This window comes from Rana temporaria, chromosome 9, assembly GCF_905171775.1.
Source record: "Rana temporaria chromosome 9, aRanTem1.1, whole genome shotgun sequence".
In the NCBI taxonomy this organism is placed as follows: Eukaryota; Metazoa; Chordata; class Amphibia; order Anura; family Ranidae; genus Rana; species Rana temporaria.
The window spans coordinates 51278874-51286601 of record NC_053497.1 but is presented as its reverse complement, the minus strand read 5'-3'; positions in this window follow the sequence as shown (position 1 = coordinate 51286601).

The window sequence follows — 7728 nt, the reverse complement described above, 5'->3', positions numbered from 1 at the left end:
GGTGGTGCCCATGCTCATCAAAACCCTTTCCGAGCTTCCCAGGCTACATGCTCACATAATGCCCTGTACACACAATTGTTTTTTCTGTCAGAATAAACTCAGACGGGTTTTTCAGACGGAATTCCGCTCAAGCTGTTTTGCATACACACGGACACACCAAATTCCGACCTTCAAGACCAACACCATAAGCCTACAATGACAGATTCGACGTTTGTATGTTTTTCGCTGCTTCGTCGAATCTTTGTTGTTCATGTCGAATGGTCTACCCCCATCACTGTCTCTATTATGTGGAATTATTTCTCTCTATGTCAAATCTTTCCTCTCTTGGACTAATAGAGTTAAGGTTAGGCACATTCGACCGCAGGTTCGATAGACAGATTGCTATTGTCAGCGTCATGTCGAATCTCCTATCTATATCGAACTGTTGTAGCAATGAAAAACGAAAAAAAAGTATTTTTTTATGTCGGATCTTTCGGATTCTGCGCGTTCGTTTTCGTTTGTTACAACGACAATGAAAATACCCGAAATTTGGACGAAAATTAATGCACATGTCTAATAGGGACCTTCATGGCAGGATCATAAGGTTTTATTTTGTTGAAAGCTGCATATTTAAACACAATGATAATTTCTTTTGATATTACGTCAACATGTTAATGCATATAAGAGATTCCAGTAGAGTACTTGGGTTTATAAATACTTTAATCTGGTAACAATACCCCTGCAACATACAGAGACAGGTCACCTGCTGTCATGTGTTTGTGGCCGAGTGCTGCCTAAGGCTTTATATCATCAGTTTATTATAAAATGCTTCACATACTGTACTGTCCATTTACAGTAATTAGTCTTTAATTGACCTTTTGCAACACGCTACAAAGGTAGCTGATGAATTCTGACAACAATGGCAATAAGCATTTAAGTCACGATTAAAAAGAATGTAACCCCTCCCCCAAAAACCTGCCCAATGTTTTGCTGTTCTCACTAAACAGGAAAATCAGTTCTACAATGTATTTTTTGATTGCAATACATAAATCTTCCACACTCTTTGTCCCCGTGATACAGTGATAAAAAAGAACTCTTGTTAATGGGTTCAAAGAATCTAAGAAAGATTGGACTAAGGTTCTCATACTGACTTACTGAATGAATAAAATAGATTTAATCACGAAAGGTGCCCCAAGTGGAAAGATTCTGTTACTTTTCTGTCCCAGTGACACCACGGGAAGTGAGGGGACATCTCACTTCACAATCTACTACATGCTCTTGTCATCTTTATGTTAATTAATATATCTTTAAAGAGGAAGGAAAGACACCATAAGTGGAAAGATAGAGAACAGGTTCTCTATCTAAGGCCTGTCGGACTTTCGACAAAAAAAGTCAGATGGAGGCTACACATGGCAGGCCGTGTGTACGAGGCATTAATATAGGCTTACCTGTAACATAAAGTTATAAAAAAGGGGTTTACAACCACTTTAACGCATATTCTTACAATACAAGGAGACTATTGTTTCTGTTTCGGCTACAGAAAAGGAAAATGAATACACTTTCAGTAATATAGTGGAACCTCTGATTACGAGCATAATCCACTCCAGGAGAATGCTCGTAATCCAAAGTACTTGCATATCAAAAGTCAATGAAAACTAAAATGATTTGTCCTGCATCGACTTCAATGGCATGCAATACCGCATGCGGCCAGAGGTGGAGGGCGTCGGTGAGCCTCGGAAACAGCCGGAAAAGGCCGAGAACAGTTCGGCTGGGCCCGGCAAACCTCGGAAAGGCTCGGGAACAAAGTATATCCGTGTCTTTTCGAGCATATCTGAACGGCGCTAATCGGCTGGGATCGGCGCAGTTTCGGCTCCGGCGCCCCCCATCTCGGGTCAAACGCCGTACTGCACACTGCTTTGGCCTGAATCCTGCTCATTTTGTGAGGATTTTTAAAAATACAGTGCTCGTATTGTAAAATGCTTGTTAACTGCGCTACTCGCAATCTGAGGTTCCACTGTAGTTAATTACAGTGGAACCTCAGATTACGAGCATAATACGTTCCAGGAGAATGCTCATAATCCAAAGAACTCGCATATCAAAGCGAGTTTCCCCATTGAAGTCAATGGAGACAAAAATAATTTGTTCCACATTGACTTCAATGACATGCAATACCGCAATACCAGAGGTGGGGGAAGTGCCGGTGAGCCTTGGAAACAGTCAGAAAGGGCTGACGACAGCTCGGCTGAGCATGGCAAACCTCGCAAAGGCTCGGGAATTGAGTATTTCTGTGTCTTTCCAAACATTAATGAATGGCTCCGAATGGCTCTGAACGTCTGGGATCAGCTCCACTCGACTCCGGCGCCCCTCAGGCGAAATGCGGTACTGCACACCGCTTTGGCCCAAATCCTGCCCGTTTTGCGAGACAATACTCACAAATCAAGTTAGGATTTTTAAAAATACAGTGCTCGTATTGCGAAACGCTCCACAGTTAGAAACACCTCCCAGGGAACACATTTAACCCCTTGATCGCCCCCTGGTGTTAACCCTTTCCCTGCCAGTGTCATTTATACAGTAATCAGAGGCTATGTTTTGCACTGATCGCTGTATAAATGTCAGTGGTCCCAAAAAAAGTGTCAAATGTGTCCGGTCTGTCCGCCGCAATGTTGCAGTCCCTCTAAAAATTACTGATCACCGCCATTACTTGTAAAAAATATATATAATAAAAATGTCATTAAACTATCCTCTATTTTGTAGACGCTATATTTTTTGCGCAAACCAAACTAATTTTGTTTTGTTTTTTACCAAACCTATGTAGAAGAATACATATAGGCCTAAACTGAACTAAACTTCAAAATTGTCTGACTTTTTTTTATTTATATAGAAAATCAAGGGTGCAATCAACGCAAATATAAACACAATAAAACCCCTCCCCAAAAATGCAAGCTTAACACTGACAGGATATTCACAAAAATCCAGAAATTGCAAAGATATATTGAGAGAAAAAGTGCAGCGCAAAATTCAGTATGAATATATATATATATAAGATCAATTATATAAATTGTATACAAGTGAAAATAAAAGTCCAAAATGTGTGAAACGGATTCCAAAAAATGCCAGATTCCAGGAATCTTCACTAAGTGATGATTAAAATCCAAACTCAAAGTGATCCCTCCACCAGTGTTCATATATGTACACTGCCGTTTCCTTTCTTGGCTAATGTGAGTCGCCTGTTTTACACAACTTTTAAATAAATGTTTTAGCTCATCAGAGAGCACTTAGATCTGGATTTCATTTTCATGTATGGTCCGTTAACCACCAGATTTTTAGAAAAAGGTTACTCTGAAACTACACTAAACCAAGCGTATAACCAAGTGGCAGTTCTCGATAGACAATCTCTATTGGTCCCCAAACCGAGAAAAGAGTATAAAAATGAAGTACCTTTTATTAGTGGATTTCATAGGCAATATCGACAGGTAGAATCTGTGTTTAAACGACATTGGCATATTTTGAGGAAGGACAAAGACCTGATCACATCCATCCCAAAGGTGCCAAAGTTCATCTATAAGAGAGCTCCAGGACTCAGGAACAAAATTGCTCCCAATGTTCCTGATCCACCAAAGAAATTGGTGACCTTTTTGGATGGATCTGGTTTTCACCATTGCACTAGGTGCAAAGCGTGCAGAACTACACGTAATCCTGGTGATAAAAAGAAAAAAATTGAGTTCAGTTCTAATGTAACAGGCGAATCTTTTAAGATCAAACCCCTAATCACATGTGGATCTGACCATGTTACTTATGTGCTCGAATGCCCATGTCATTTACAGTACGTTGGCCGGACTACTCGCCAACTTAAGATCCGCATTAATGAACATTTAACAAATATTAGAAAAAGTTTCCCTAACCATAGTGTCTCAAGACACTTTGCCAATTACCATGGAAGTGACCCCAGTTTATGTAAGTTCTATGGCATAGACAAAATAGAAAGAAATTGGCGAGGTACACATATGTTACGTAGTGTTTCCCAAAACGAAATGAAATGGGTACACAGACTACGTACCATGCAACCTTTAGGATTGAACGTGGAGTTGGACCTCAATTGTTTTTTGACGGATGATTGAGTGTTCTCTCCTCTTTTCAGTTAACAGGCCCTCACCCCTTCTTATTCATTTCCTTCTCCTTATTTATGTAATAAATTTTTTTTAATCATGTTTATTCTTATCTAATTATCTATAGTCGTCAGTGATTACTTAGGATTGTCAGGTTTTATTTATATAATTTATTTTTGTACGCTGGAATTTAGTTGGGGCCAGCTAATAATGTGATCCCCCTCTTGTAGAGACCATTATTATATTTAAATACTCCATATCCAATTGGAGGTAAGATCTAATCAATTTGAATACTCTCCAATCTCCATTCATTTATAATACATGTCTGGAGGGATCCAGTGACATTTGTGATATATCACCAATTATTGTGAGATAATTTCTTCCTACCCTGTTTGAATTCGGTTTTCATATATACAAAGAACATTTTTTATATATGTATATTTTTTATACATTCTTTATAATTATATATATTTATTTTTGGTTTATTTAAGTTGATTTTTTATTAATAATCATTTTTAGTGATCACGATCGAATTTTTATGGAGTTAAGTCATATTGTTTTCTGGCACTTATTGTTGAATCTGCACGTCCGGAGGGATGCGAGATCTGTATTTTATTTAATATGTATTTCAACAGTGGAATTCTTTTGAACTCATGTTATTTGGCCATTCTATATTTCTGTATATCTCTCTAAATTTCTTGTTTAAACCCGATTAATGTAATGTAATTTACCTAAGGTGTTATATTTTATTGATGACACACGGCACCGAGGTTGTATCCGCAATTAGTTTCAGCCCACCAATCATTGTGTTTTCTTGACTACATATACCATCATGCTTTGTGACCAGGCACGCCCCCCTGATGACGTTAACATAACGAAACGTACGTCGGAGGCAGCCTGGTCACGTGACTTACCCCCCGTGCTTTGGACTGTTGGAGAGATCGTTTGGATATACATGTGAGCGGCGGCTTCCATTCTCCAGCGAATCCCACTTAAAAACCGCTTTGAGCGGTGACAGGTCCGCAGCCTCAGTGCCGGGTGGGCACCCCCCAATGTAAGGAGCCATTTGGCTGATTTTTATGTATATTTTAAAATTTTAATTAAAACGGTATCACGCTATTTGGCTATCTGGCCTCTCTTCTTTTACATACAATCCCGTGTGAGGTTCCTGGATTTGCAAAGTGGTCTGTCCATATCTCCATGTGTTGCAGGCACAATCCTGCATAAGCTCAGTTGACCATCTTTTTCATTAAAGGGGTCAACGAGCTCTGGTAAGAGCAAACCTTATCCAAAGCACCTTGGGTGGAATTGATAATTATATTGAAGCGGTGGTGGCATTTCTTCCTTCACAGAATCATCATTACAATTGGACTTTGTTCACTGTTTTATTTGATTTATATATTATTTTTTGATCATATTTGAATTCACTCGCGTGGTTTCAAGTGCAGCTTCTGGCTGCAATTGTTGGGACTCATTTATATAAATTTTTTGTGTTTTTATGTTGCAATTTTATTGTTAACTAGACACTGGAACACGGCACTATACTTATTGTATATGGGCCTAGCGCCCTCTATTTATATTTTATCATGGTCCGTTTACCACTGACTTATGAGGAATTGATCCATGTATCCTGCCTGCTGGCTTTCTATGCTGTGAAGTCTGCTTAATTTGACCACCTGATTGGAGGTGAGAGTAGCCATTCTTACTGGTGGAGGGATCACTTTGAGTTTGGATTTTAATCATCACCTGGTGAAGATTCCTGTAATCTGGCATTTTTTGGAATCCGTTTCACACATTTTGGACTTTTATTTTCACTTGTATACAATTTATATAATTGATCTTATATATATATATATATATATATATATATATATATTCCTACTGAATTTTGCGCTGCACTTTTTCTCTCTTTATATCTTTGTAATTTCTGGATTTTTGTGAATATCCTGTCAGTGTTCAGCTTGCATTATTGGGGAGGGGTTTTATTGGGTTTATTTTTGTGCTGATTGCACCCTTGATTTTCTATATAAAAAAAAAAGTCTTACAATTTTGAAAAAAAAATAACAATATTTTTTTACTTTTTGCTATAATAAATAATAATAAATATCCCCAAAAAATAAATAAAACATGTCTTTATCAGTTTAGGCCAATACTTATTCATCTACATAGGTTTGGTAAAAAACAAAACAAAATGAGTGCATATTGATTGGTTTGCGCAAAAAATATAGCGTCTACAAAATAGGGGATAGTTTAATGACATTTTTATTATATATATATATATTTTTACTAGTAATGGCAGTGATCAGTAATTTTTAGAGGGACTGCAACATTGCGGCGGACAGATCGGACACTTTTGACACTTTTTTTGGGACCACTGACATTTATACAGCGATCAGTGCTAAACATAGCCTCTGATTACTGTATAAATGACACTGGCAGGGAAAGGGTTAACACCAGGGGGCGATCAAGGGGTTAAATGTGTTCCCTGGGAGGTGTTTCTAACTGTGGAGCGTTTCGCAATACGAGCACTGTATTTTTAAAAATCCTAACTCGATTTGTGAGTGTTGTCTCGCAAAACGGGCAGGATTCGGGTCAAAGCCACTCGGAGCCATTCATAAATGTTTGGAAAGACACAGAAATACTCAGTTACTGAGCCTTTGCAAGGTTTGCCAAGCTCAGCCGAGCTGTCCTCTGCCCTTTCTGACTATTTCTGAGGCTCACCGGCACTTCCCCCACCTCTGGTATTGCGGTATTGCATGTCATTGAAGTCAATGTGGAACAAATTATTTTTGTTTCCATTGACTTCAATGGGGAAACTCGCTTTGATATGCAAGTACTTTGGATTATGAGCATTCTCCCTCGGGGAGCGATCCGGGACGACGGCGCGGCTATTAGTTTATAGCAGCTCCGTCGCGATCGCTCCCCAGAGCTGAAGAACGGGGAGAGCCGTATGTAAACACGGCTTGCCCGTGCTTCACTGTGGCGGCATATCGATCGAGTGATCCCTTATATAAGGGAGACTCGATCGATGACGTCAGTCCTACAGCCACACCCCCCAACAGTTGTAAACACACACAAAGTGAACACTAACTCCTACAGTGCCCCCTGTGGTTAACTCCCAAACTGCAACTGTCATTTTCACAATAAACAATGCAATTTAAATGCATTTTTTGCTGTGAAAATGATAATGGTCCCAAAAATGTGTCAAAATTGTCCGAAGTGTCCGCCATAATGTCGCAGTCACGAAAAAAATCGCTGATCGCCGCCATTAGTAGTAAAAAAAAAAAAAAAAAAAATGCAATGAAACTATCCCCTATTTTGTAAACGCTATAAATTTTGCGCAAACCAATCGATAAACGCTTATTGCGATTTTTTTTTACCAAAAATAGGTAAACGAATACATATCGGCCTAAACTGAGGAAAAAAAATTTTTAGATATGTTTTTGGGGGATATTTATTATAGCAAAAAGTAAAAAATATTGATTTTTTTTCAAAATTGTCGCTCTATTTTTGTTTATAGCGCAAAAAATAAAAACCGCAGAGGTGATCAAATACCACAAAAAGAAAGCTCTATTTGTGGGGAAAAAAGGACGCCAATTTTGTTTGGGAGCCACGTCGCACGAGCGCGCAATTGTCTGTTAAA